Source organism: Podarcis cretensis (assembly GCF_951804945.1).
Source record: "Podarcis cretensis genome assembly, chromosome: 12".
Classification (NCBI taxonomy): Eukaryota; Metazoa; Chordata; class Lepidosauria; order Squamata; family Lacertidae; genus Podarcis; species Podarcis cretensis.
In genome coordinates this window covers 16,703,466-16,716,770 of record NC_137181.1, presented here as the reverse complement: position 1 = coordinate 16,716,770, position 13,305 = coordinate 16,703,466, and the positions used below count along the sequence as shown (strand labels likewise).

The 13,305-nt window shown below is 45.0% G+C and overlaps 1 long non-coding RNA gene across 1 annotated transcript; it reads left to right on the top strand.

The window, feature by feature from the left end:
* Window positions 1-879: 879 nt before the first annotated feature.
* LOC307227134 lies at window positions 880-4,456 on the top strand. The gene is made up of 2 exons (XR_013843826.1): window positions 880-1,042; window positions 4,138-4,456. It is a non-coding gene; the product is annotated as an uncharacterized lncRNA (long non-coding RNA).
* The last annotated feature ends 8,849 nt before the right edge of the window (window positions 4,457-13,305 follow it).

Genomic DNA, 13,305 nt, shown 5'->3' with positions numbered 1-13,305 from the left:
TTGGGCTTTTGTTGTTTTTATTTTGATAATGTACTTTGTGGTTCTATCCTGTGAACCGCCCTGAGACCTGTGGGCATAGGAGGTATATAAATTCAGTAGCAGGGATGCAGGTGGTGCTGTGGTCTAAACCACTGAGCCTCTTGGGCTTGCCGATTAGAAGGTCAGCGGTTCGAATCCCCGCGATGAGGTGAGTTCCCATTGCTCTGTCCCAGCTCCTGCCAACCTAGCAGTTTGAAAGCACGTCAGTGCAAGCAGATAAATAGGTACCACTGTGATGGGAAGGTAATTGGCGTTTCCGTGTGCTCTGGCTTCCGTCACGGTGTTCTGTTGAGCCAGAAGCAATTTAGTCCTGCTGGCCACATGACCTGGAAAGCTGTCCATAGACAAACACCGGCTCCCTTGGCCTGAAAGCGAGATGAGTGCCACAACCCCATAGTCGCCTTTGACCGTCCAGGGGTCCTTTACCTTTTTTACCTTTTTATAAATTCATTGAATAAATAAATAAATTTGGAGGAAGCTTTGAATGGATGGTGTGTGTGCAGAAGGAGAACCGAACTGACAGATCTTTTCACAACCAGCTCCAGGAGCCCCTGGGAAGCCACCTTCAGCCTTCAATTGCCTGCCTTTAATTACCATCAGGCAACGCTTGCCTCTTCCGACTTCCCTTGTGTTTTCCAGTTGGGGCAAAGCTGGGAGATACATCCCTGTCAACATGGTGAGCCTGCCGTTGTTCTCTTCCATTGCCTTCACTGACCTCACCTGTCATCACCATGGCAACAGAAGAGCGTGGCTCTTCCATCAGCAGGCTGCTGCAATGGATGTTGGGAATCGGGGCGGGGGGGGGGGAGGCTTCAGTTTCTCTGGAACCGAGCCCTTGACCTCCCAGGTATTCTCTGGTTCTTTGCATTTAAAATATATGCTTGAGCGGTGCCAGTGCTTTGATCCAGGAATTCCGCTATCGCACCTGAATTTTGCCTCAATAGAAATGGAGCAAACACTTCGCTCGGATTACCAGTCTCCGTGATACTATCATTATGGCGACGTAGGTGGTTTTTCCTGTTGATTATTAGTTATAATTACCAGGGTGTACTCTCCTTTTGGATGAAGCACAGAACTCCCATTACTGGTAATGCAAACCACATTTGAGCCCGTCAGGATGGGAACAACCCCTGTAGAATTTGTACAGAAAATGCCCCGAGGGAATAATACACTTGACAACTGTGCTATTACCCTATCAGAGGCTTAAAAAGCTCGCATGCACGGTAATTAAGAAAGTACAACAGACAAAACTCCCATTCTGAGAGCCTGGCTTTTATTGTTACATATGTTCTTCGGAGCAAAGTCTTCTGAACAGTTCCTCTCGGGTCATAAATGTTTAATTTTTAATCTATTTTTCATCAGTTGTGTGTAAGGAAGCAGTTCCCACCTCAAAAGAATCTTTACGAGTGCTTTCTTATGTCTCTGAAGTTTCAAAAGTAATAGCAGCTAGTAATGATTTTCTTTTTCTTTATAATATACCTCTCATCTTTAAAAAGGAGAGAGAGAAAGTACACAAAGAGCTTTAAGAATGGAATATAACTTTTTTGGTTTCCCAACTCAAGTCAATGTAATCCATTCTTTTCTTACAATCTGGATCTGGTTTGGCCAAGTCCAGATTGTCTCAGTCAGGGCTGATGTGAATTGCCAAATCAAGCCTCGGGCCTGGTGTTTGTGTGTGCACGGGCAAACGATCCTAACAAATATGATAAAAGCAGAATTTCACCTGAGATCATTCTGCATTTGTAAGAACTTGATCTTTTAATGTGGCAAACACACAATTTTTAAATTCCCTGCCTACTGATATCAGGCACTTTCACTGTACAGTGGTACCTCAGGTTAAGTACTTAATTCGTTCCGGAGGTCCGTACTTAACCTGAAACTGTTCTTAACCTGAAGCACCACTTTAGCTAATGGGGCCTCCTGCTGCTGCCGTGCCGTCAGAGCACGATTTCTGTTCTCATCCTGAAGCAAAGTTCTTAACCTGAAGCACTATTTCTGGGTTAGCAGAGTCTGTAACCTGAAGCGTATGTAACCCGAGGTATGTAACTTTTTTAGCACCTTCTGAGCACATTTGTTTAGGTAAACCTACCCAGATATTTAGAAACCTGGCACGAGTCTAAATCTGTTTCTAGTTTGTTGCTATTCTAACTTTTCTTAAGTTATTGCCGTTGATCTTTTTTCTTGGTGAGAATTTTATTGTTTTCTCTTTTTTGTAAACCACTTTGAGGCTTTGTGACAATCTAGTGGTGCATAAATTTTATGAAATAAATAAACTATAAATAAATAAGTAAAATGCAGAAATTAAGCAGGCAAAGCTGCTGTTGGCATGACTTGTAACTGGATCTCTCTGTGTCTGTTTAATATGAACTTCTCTTTGCAATTGCTTTATAATATGTGGTCTGTTTGCAGAGGTTTAGTGTGATCCTGAGGTAAACGGATATTTTACCTTGTCCCGTGTGTTCTTTGGAGTCACAGAGGGTGATGTCATTTATTAGCATTTCAGCTGTCTCTTAAATGGATCCAGGAGGCCTGAATAATAGGTACCTCAGAAGGTATTTATCGCGAGTGAATCAAGCAATTGTCTTCTCTTCTCTGCCCACTTGGCCACATCACAACATGTGCTTGTTAGCAAATTTTGGCTTGGTTGCAAAGTAAACTCTTGCTGAAAGATGCAAAATATAATACAGGCCATGAAAAATCAATATTTGGTATCTAACTTGTTTACATGCATGCTTCGCCATCTGCCCAGTACAAAAAAATGAAAGGGAAGGAGGAAGCTATTGTCTTCGTGAAACAAGGGTGATGTCACCTCCATTCAGCTTGCTCAGGTAGGGAAGGCAATCGTAGCAATCCTCAGGGACAGAAGCTGAATGGGAAAGGAGTGCCTGGGTGAGGACTGGAAAACATTCCCTCTATAGCATAGGTAGGAAATCATTTTCAAAATGAGGGTCACATTCCTTGCTGGGCAACCTTCTGGGAGCCACAAACCAGTGGTGGGCTGGGCCAAAAACAAAAGTGGGAGGGGCAACAAACGCAAAATGGCTGGTTAGGCACATAATCCAACCCATTCTCTATTCTGCATCCAAGCAAGCAAGGGGTATTTCAGACCGGCAAAAACACCTAAGGAGGACCAACGAGAGGTGTGGTCTAAGGAGAAGTGTTGTGAACAAGTCATGAGGGCCAGGTAGAGAGGTCTAGAGGACCAAGTTTGGCGCTTAGGCTCAAGGGTTCCCACCTCTGCTCTATTATCTGGTGTTCCAGCTGTGAATGTTGTTTCAAGGCTAGCAGTATCCATCAGGGCCGGATTTAGGTTTGATGAGGCCCTAAGCTACTGAAGATAATGGGGCCCTTTATATGTCAACAACAAATTGTTTTTTGTGTTGAATATATGCTATATGGTAATTTATGGACCTAATAGGTATCTAAAGCCATTTGCCACTGTTGCTGTATGTAGGTTTTGTTTTATTCGTTTTTTATCTTTTATTTTGGAAATGTACATCCAGGTTGTTGTTTTCTTTAGTTTTTTGGGGGGGGCAAGAGAGTGGGGGCCCTAAGCTATACCTTGTTTAGCTTATTCGTAAATCCGGCACTGGTATCCATGCACAGGAAGGGGAGGAAATCACAGACTTGGGAAAATCCTTAGGTTTGCATAGGTACCAAAAAACAACCACCACAACCCCTTATGAAAATGCCCCATTAGGATTGGGCATGTTTGGTGTGGAGGGCTGACTGTTGGGGGGAACTGAAAACTGTGGTGAGTAGTAGTGAGAAAGGAATGGATTCATTAGAATCCTGAACGACGAGCACTCCGCACTGCAGCATTTTTGTTGCGGGTTCCTCTTGTGCCTCCTAGAGTGAATACTCTGTTCTGGTCTCAAGCTGCATCCGCCTCTCTTTTATTCATCTTTGCACAAGCAGAGCAGCCATTCCATTTAGGGGCTGCCCTTTCTTGGCAGGAAAGGGGGTAAAGAGGGTGTTGGGATGCAAGAGGGGAAATCAAAATCAAAGGGGCAGCTTAGGGACAGTGGGGAGAAAGCTTTTCCCCCAGTTATGGATAGACACATTTTCATGCCATGTCTCGTTTTTCCAATCCGTTAGGGGGAAACGCATAGAAACATAGATAACAAGAGAAATTTGCACTAAAAGGCTGGTGGATTTTCATTAGAACATTCCAAAGAAGAATTTGCCCATGGATATGTAAACGTTGAGAAGATGAAGTTAAAAATGGAAGAATCGGAAACCGAGAAGCTGAAATTGACAGAATTGCCCTTCCCTCATAGTAAAGTGGAAACCCTTCCTTACAGCTGGGAACGAAACCTACTATGGGGCCTTCAGAACACTTGACTGCTACACTTTCGTACAATAGCAACCTATTACTAGGACCCCTTTGCCAATTAAAAGACTCAATCTCCCCCTCCCCTGTTTCTAAAAAAGAGCAGATTGGAGCAATGGAACTCGCAACACCTCACAACCTCCCCCTCCCCCAATGCACTCCTTGAATGTGCACAGCTGGGTGTGATCCATTAGCTCCTCTAAAGTGCTGGAAATATTGGCTCTGCCAGGGAATAATGAAAATGCTATATACAATGACACAATAGGCTCTCCTCTTGATTTTTTTCCCCGCCTTTAAAAAAACCTGTTTCCAAGGCTAGGCATTTAATAATTGCTCGACGAGCTCATTCTGCAATCGCTCCCGCTTTGTTCTTCGTCCTTGGTTAAAACGCCTTTGTTACTAAGAATGGATGTCGCTGCGTGGGCTCTGCACATCCTTATTTAAGCATACATTGCCCGCACAATATTGTTTCGTGTGCCACCCCGATCTCTGAGGGGTTTGAGATTTAAGGGTTTCCTGGCACTAACTGAGGGTTCATGTTTCCTTTGGAATGAAGCATAGCAGAGAGAGTGGTGTTTTTCGATATATAGTTTATTTACACATATATACAACCTGAGCCTATGATGGGGGGCTCACCCCATAAATGTCCTGCTTCTCTCATAGCCTCAGCCTTGGATTCCAGTAGAAATTGGGCCTCTCACTCACTCACTCTCTCTCTCTCTCCCCACCCCTTCTCTCCAGCCTGCCGCTTTTGCACCCAGCTTCTAACTCATATCACTCAGGTCTCCACTCAGGTCTTTTGTCTTTCTAACTAACTAACAGTTGTGGGAGGAATGCCCACCCATTTAACTTCTGGCACAGAGCCACTTCCTTTGTTCCCTTAATGGCCCCTCACCCAGGCTATCACCTCAACGCAGCAAGCTAGCCTGGCTTATATTTTAACACTTGCTTGATCCAGGGGTTAGGAGGGTCTCTCATACAGCCTACTTCCTCCCCACTCACCCCCCCCCCAAAACCCTCATAACAATATAATAAAAGATTCTCTGCTGAGCATAATAGGTTTCCTTCATGTGCGTTTCTCAACTCCGTTACTTGGCAATCACAGGGTTACACCTGGGAACTGCTGGAAAACCTGTGTTTTCTCACAAATTAGGAACATACAGTGGTACCTCGGGTTAAGAACTTAATTCATTCCGGGGGTCTGTTCTTAACCTGAAACTGTTCTTAACCTGAGGTACCACTTTAGCCAATGGGGCCTCCCGCCACCTCCGCACGATTTCTGTTCTCATCCTGAAGCAAAGTTTTTAATCTGAGGTACTGTTTCTAGATTAGCAGAGTCTGTAACCTGAAGCGTCTGTAACCTGAGGTACCACTGTACTTTGCAGTCTCCCTGCTGAAATCAAAGCTAAATTTGCCCACCAATTTCCAGGGGAACAATGTTAATTCTCATCTGACTCAATATTAGCAGGAAATGCAAGTTCTACTTTGGGCTGTGGGGAGGACAGTAAAGCAGAATTCTGGCAACCAGCCATTATCCAAAACTCATAACTGGTTTCTGATGATGTATTGTTTCACACAATGATTTTTCCAAGAATCCCAGGGTGGGGGATGCTCCCACCTGCTTCTAAGGAAGGGCTGCAGAACTTGTGAGTCTCTAGACACTGGTACTCCACCTTCTCCTGACTGACCTGCTGGCTGGGGCTAGTGGGAGTTATGATGCAAGGACGCCCAGAGACCCTCACGTTCCCCATGCCTGCTTGAACTCAGCCCTGATTAAATTTGCTCTTGGAAAGCAAATCTGGTGTCATGATTGCTGTCTGCAATGCCCTAGTAAAAGAAAGAATTAGCAAGTGAGCTGAAGGAGGTTGTGGTGACTGATTGGTCTGTCTAGATGTGTATTGAACCATTCATAAGTCAGACTTGTAGATCAATTTGTCTATAATCACCTTAACGTTTGGATACATGAATAGAGAATAAAGTCTGATAAATGTCCGCACTTCTATTGGCTACCAGGCACGTAGGAAAAAACTGAAAGGAGTTCAGCTAACAATATTCACTACAAATATATCAGTGGCACGTTTTCCATATTTTGTTTCATTTCGTGTATTTGTAAGTCACTTTTCCCAGCTAAATAAGTAAATCGCTTTCCAAAATAATATTAAACACTTACTAACATTTCTAGGTTTCATTAGCCTCAGTGGGAATCGCAGGGTGTTCAATTATCTGTTGGGAAATGCTATAAATTATTATCATTCAATACAGTCGTACCTTGGTTCTTGAAAGGAATCCGTTCTGGAAGTCCGTTCAACTTCCGGAAAGCAAGGCATGGCTTCTGATTGGCTGTAGGAGCTTCCTGCACTCAATCGGAAGCCTTGGAAGCCATGTTGGGTGTTTGACTTCCAAAAAACATTCGCAAACCGGAACACTCACTTCCGGGTTTGCAGCGTTCGAGAGCCAAAACGTTCGAATCACAAGGCATTTGAGAACCAAGGTACGACTGTATCTGGAATATTCAATCTGGAAGACTCCTGTTTGGGGTGCCTAATTTTATGATAACATAAAATTGGAGTGCCTTCTGCCACTCCAGTCCCAATGGGCACCAAGCACTGCTGAGCGCAATACAGGAAGGAGATGGAAGCCCTGCGTGAAGCAAGGCAGGGAAAGGACCCCCTTGGTAGAGGAGATGTGAAGGCAACTGGCTTAAAAACTCAGCAGCTCATAGGTGTGCTGGGCCTGGGGGGTTAATCCAAGCCACGTGGTCCAGGTCCGGTCCTGAATCCAAGGATTCCGTCAGGAGTCAGTCCAACAGGGCCAAGGCAAGAAACTGGGCTAGGTCAGGCACAGGGTCTCAGACAGTTCTGGCAAACAGCAATGTTGCTCCCACAACCTGGGGCGGGGTCCGACAGCCTTTTATAGAGATGGGGTAACGGCCAGTCCTGATCCCCTGGTGACTCACCTCGCTGTCTTGCCTTAAGGCGAGCACTCTTCCTGCAAGTACTCAGGTCTCTCCTTCTCTCAGACCTGAGTCTCTGCAGCTCGGGAGATGTTGGTGGGTTACTAGACCCAGAAGCCACCTCAGCCTCTTCTGACTCAACTTGTAGTGGAGCAGTTGTAAGTGATGGCCCAGCTGAAGGCAATGAGGTAATCCCCGCATCTGGAGCCAGGGCAGGCTCAGGCCCCTGACTCAGCCCAGTTGGTGTTTGTTGCAGGGGAACCTGTACAGACTGGGGCTCTTCAGGATCAGGCCCCAGACTCGGTTCAGATGCCACCTGAGGCAGAGGATCCGGTGCGGACTGAGACTCCTCTGACTCTGAGTCTGAGCCCGAGTCCCAGGCCATCACAATAGGACTCTGGTCTCTAAAACTCAGGTATATTTAATCTGGTCATGAGAGGCAAGTGTAATGTTATTTCTATTCCTCTGTATGAGCCATGTTCTGAGTGGTGGCTCCTGCTAAACTGAAGCAGGCAGCCTGTCCCTGCCTGCCCTTTCTCACGTGCCAATGGGAAATCCAAAGGAGCTTTGTAATGTCAGGTATGAGGTAATTGCCCCACATCCATGAACTTCCTTTGACCCAGCTGAAGCAGACCTAAATCAGCCATTTACTCTGCGAGACTTGGACCGCATGAAACGCCGGCCTGGACTCTTTTCTGGTGTGCCCATATGTTTTCATTTTATAGGCAAGCTTACGGCCTATAATGAGCCAAAAGAAGGAGGTAATGGCGAAGGAGGAGGGGAGAGGGAAGGGAGAGAGAGAAATCCCAAGCCATTCTAAGCCATATTGCCGCAACAGTAAATTTTTCAATCAACATTTATTTAAGAAATATGTAGACACTTCAAACGATGGGTGTACGGCAGTTATTAAAGTTGTCATCTGTTGACAAATGGGTTGTAATTATGGTATTTGCAAGAGCATTACACATATGTTGCGCTGACATCTCCAGTTTATGGAGAGAGAATATGAGAGAGAGAGAGATGTATCTATATTCCTAAAGCAAAGCTGCATCTGTAGATCCAAATCAGCCAAGAGAAGCCTCCAAGGGCCCTTATTTAAATAATAATGGGTTAATATGCTTTATGAATAACTATTAGGTAATGAAAAGGAGAGCTTTGATTCTCTGTGAACAAAGGAGGCCTCACGCAGCGATACTGCTGGCCCTGGCATTAACCATCCAAATTGGGGAGGAGCAGGAGGGTGACGGACTGGCTTCCATCCAGCCTGCTACAGCCATCTTTGTCTTAAGAAATATAACCGCCGCAGTTTTGTTATTTATGATCTTTCATTTACTGTGCCTGCAGGAGCTTTTGCAGGAAGACTTTAATGAGCATAACAAATAGCGAGTAAGTTGAATCCAAAGAAACAACGAAGTTTGGGGTCTCAGCCTTCTGTATTCTTCATGTAGCTTTTATTTTTCCTCATGTAATCTCTATGTGACCCAGGTAATTCCTGCTCTTCCAGACAGAGCAGGTGCAGGTTTCCTTGTTTGGTTTTCTTACATTTATATCACACCCATTTTTCCTCCAATCATGGAGACCAAGGCAGTGCAGATGTGTTTCCCACACCCCGACCCACTTAGCCTTCAGCAAGGTGGCAACCTCATATGCCTTTTGACACACAGGAGAGATTCAAGCAGTTGTGCAGTTGTCTTGATGCGCAACCTTCTATGGGCCAGTCCAGACATTTACAGGGTTGCTGAGAGTCTCCGTGTGGAGGCTTCCTATGACAGTGGAGTGGGCACATCTCTGCTTCACCATAATGCAGGAAGCATCACATGTGATAAAGCTCTCCATAGGAAAAGTTGGTTGAATGGACATGGTTCGCAAGACTTCAGGAAAAGGGAGAGATGCATGGCTTGATTCTTCTTGCAGTGGGGTATCTCCACATGATAACATCTCCCCAAAAGATAGGAGACATCATTTCCCCCCCTTTTTTTGAGAGAGCAAAATTGCACAAATTTGGTCAGAGCCATTGATTTCTCCACCATGCAAAGATTCCTGCTGGCCTAGGAATTGTCTGAAGGAAGTGAAAGCCACATCTGAATGTCTGGGCTGCCATCACTGAACAGTGTGGTGTTTTAATATGGACATTCTGATTACAGATTCTGTTCATTGTTGGATCCAACCACCACTTGATGTTGCCAGTCATCAAACATAATTCCAAGTCAGGGTCAGCCCTTCCATGAGGCAGAGTGAGACAGCTGCCTCGGGCGGCAAATTCTGAGGGCTAGAAATGTGTGTTAGATAGCAGCCCTTAAGCTAGCATGCTTCCACAGGGTGCGGTGGAGGACTCTGTTCCATTGCCAATGCTGAAGTAAGTTTGAAGAAAAGTTGGGATTGGCCCATGCTATTTGAATGGGGACTTGAAAACAACTGGAAGTGGGTGAAGATGGTAGAGTGTTTGGATGGATGGTTGGTTGTTCATTTGAAGGGAGCTGACTAACATCCTAGGTGCTGGAAGAATCTTGCACCAGGAAGCAGCACTGAACTTTCTATGACCAAAACCCAAAAGCCTTCCATGAAGCAGACCAGAGAAGACCTAGAGGGCTCTGTGGTCTACAAGATTCTTGTAGAACCAGTTGCAAGGAATTGCAGATGGAGAGAAGTCTGTTGCTCTCTGTTTTTTCCCCCTTGGGCATTTGGTTGGCCATTATGAATCTGGATGATGGACAAGATGGGTCTCTGATTCAGAAGGCTCTTCTTACGCTCTTTATACCAAAATCTTAATTCTACCTGCTGCTAGTTAGCAGTCAGAGTTAGTGATTGCCATGGGACTCTCCCAGGCAGTTTTGTTCTGTAAGAATCTCATCTATGATGTTGCATTCTTTGGCATTTGCTTTCCTTGGGAAACATCCCATGAAACTCCTTACGTAGGCCAGATGCCATTTCATTGATGAGATCCAGCACCAATTGGGAAGGATATAGGAATTAAATTATGGTGTTCGTTCAAGCCAAACACACCTATAAAAACAGTTTAGATAATAGGTGTTGCATTTCTTGATTAGCTGCTTTTATAGTTCAATAAAGTGGAATGGAAATACATAGATGAATGGTTCCACAGAAGACATTCCAGAAGTCTACAATAAAAAAATATAGTTCCCAAGACTGAACATCTGTACATATAAAGTTACCAGCACTTCTTTTAACTTCCTTTGATCTTGGGGAAGAAGGAAAGTGAAGACAGAAATTTGCCCCTCATCTAAATGTCTTTTAAAAAGCTGGTGGAAAACAATGAGTGGTGGCGGCATTCCCACCCTCACTGAAATTTGATAAATCTGGTCCAACCACTAGGAAAATTAAAAATTTCATCTTGTGGTGCATTTCCAAGAATTGTTCAATTAACTCTCCATTCAGAGCCATGGCTTACAGCAGAAGCAAACTCTCCAAGTATAGTGATGAGATTTTTCAGGTTGTGTTTTTACTGCTAGTATTAATGCTTGTAAATGATGGGTTTTAAATTGGATATATGTACGAAATGTCACAATAAGCAAGTTTCTAGCATAGATCATGCCTTTGCCATAGCCAGGTTTAAATTATGTGATGGGTTGTTTATGAAAACACCTTTTTATTGGGCATTATTAATACCCTGTGTTTAGATTGCTTTTAGCTGGATACTCTTTTTTTTTCATGGGACCTAATGAAAGCAGGAATAAATTCTAGCTTTTGGATGGCCCCAACAGCTGGCTAAATTAAGCCGGGACAGTATAAGTGGAGCAGATTGTATTTCAAAGCCATCGTATTCATTGAAACCATTTGTCCAGATAATGAAAAAAGAACCATTAAAGGGGAGGGTTGTGGAATATTGGAACTATTTTTATTGTAAATATCTAAGCTTCCAGTCAAGCTGCTAGGACATTGAAGTCTGATACCTCTACTGAAAACCAATAGAGAGAGGGGGAAATGAAGGAAAGATAGCTGTGTTGTCCTGTAAGAAAAATGCAAAAAACCAAAGAACCACACACACCGAAAAACCAACCACCAAATATTGCAGCCGTATCTTTATTAAGACAGCCAAAACTTCCCAAAATGAGCAATAGTTTGCAAGTTCTCCAGATCTCTTAACATAGGACAATAGGAAAGCTGCCTTATACAGTCATACCTTGGAAGTCAAGCAGAATCCATTCCGGAAGTCTGTTCGACTTCCAAAACATTCGGAAACCAGGGCACGTCTTCCGATTGGCTGCAGTAAGTTCCTGCAGCCAATCAGAAGCTGCGGAACCCATGTTAGACGTTTGGGTTCCAAAGAACATTCGCAAACTGGAACATTCACTTCCGGGTTTGCGGCGTTCAGGAGCCAAAATGTACAACTTGCAAGGCACTCGACTTCTGAGGTATGACTACTGATTTGGGCCCTTGATGCATTTAACTCAGGACTATCTAAACTGGCTGGTAGTGGTTCTCCAGGGTCTCAGGCAGCAGTCTTTCCCAGACCTACCTTGAGACCAGGTTTGAACTAGGTGTCTTCTACATGCAAGGCAGATGCTCTTCCACTAAGCCACAGAACCTTCCCTCATCTTCATCAGGCTAGAAGCTAAACAAAGCAGGTGGGGATTTAGCTAGCGGTAGCATCGAGTGTCTGGGTCTCATCAGTGTCTCTTGCAGCAGTATGGAAAAGAAGGGGAGCCATATCAGGAACACATACCAACCAACTTTTTCACACTCCCAACCAGGACGTGCTTCTTCCAGGACGTGCTCCCAGGTGAATCTTGTGACCCATGCCTTGGTCTCATGTGTGTTTTGAGTGCCATGCAAGATTGTGCCCACACAAAAAACATTTTTTCAGGGTGAGAATCATAGCTGTCAAGCGTCCCTTATTTTAAGGGGCAGTCCCTTATTCCAGTGCCATATCCCGCTGCTGTCCCTTATTGATGGATGTCCCTTAAATGATGTCCCTTAAATTTCAAAGGAAGCAGCTCCTCTCCCTCCCTCCCTGCCGGCCAGGGAGGAGGGAGGCTCCAACTGTGTTGCTTGGCTGTGTTGCTCACCCAATAAGAAGTCTAAGAACGACTGGGGGTGGAGCTTGCATGCCTTGTGCTGATCAAATCGGCTGCGTTGCCTGGGGACTCACCTTTGCTCAGCGCTTCACAGTGGAGAGGTGACGGTAGTTTTCCTTGAGGCTTCGTTTGGCTGCTGGCTGGGCTTTCTGCCTTTGGCTCAGAGGGGCTCAGAAGTTGAACATACCTGTGCTGAGTGCTCAGATCAGAATCGGATGGATGCATCATCGATGGCCCACTAACCCTTGCCGGCGAAAAGGTCTTTCTGGAGCAGGGGCACATGCTGGGGGGAAAGGAAAGGAGATCTCGTGGGAGGGGGGCTTTTGAATTTGTTTTGGAGGCTCCTTCAATTGACTTATGGGGAAAAAGAAAGGAGCTGGTTGACTAAAATGGTGGGTGACTGGCGATCTCGTGGCGAGGGGGGGAGGCTGTGTGTGTGTGGCTAGTTAATGCAAGCTGAGGGGTTTTTTGAATGCTGGACGGCATTTTGTTGCACGTGTTGCTGCAAACTTTGCAGTGCAAAGCCAGGCCGGGGAGCCATCTTAAGTTGAGGCTGCATAGGCCTTGTGGTGCATGTGATTCAGATTCTATTCAGTTGAACCTCTGGTTACAAAGTTGGTCGGACAGTGTTCTCAAAGCTACCAGCATGAGTTTGACCAGACTGCAGGAGGACAGGAAGACTGGAGTGCCTGGAACAGGTGAGGTTGCAGGTCCCTTATTTTGGCTGCTGATCCCTTATTTTCAAATCTGTAAGTTGACAGCTATGGTGAGAATGTGTCAGGCTTTGGGGAATTTGGTAAGAACGAAAGGAGCGTCCTTACCAGTTAGTTTCTTTAATAATCACAGTGAGAGACAAAGGAATGCATAACTCTCTAGAAATGGCATTGCTTCCAGTAAAGGCTCACCCTTTTCATCCTCATTAATCTACGTCACTCCTACATCGG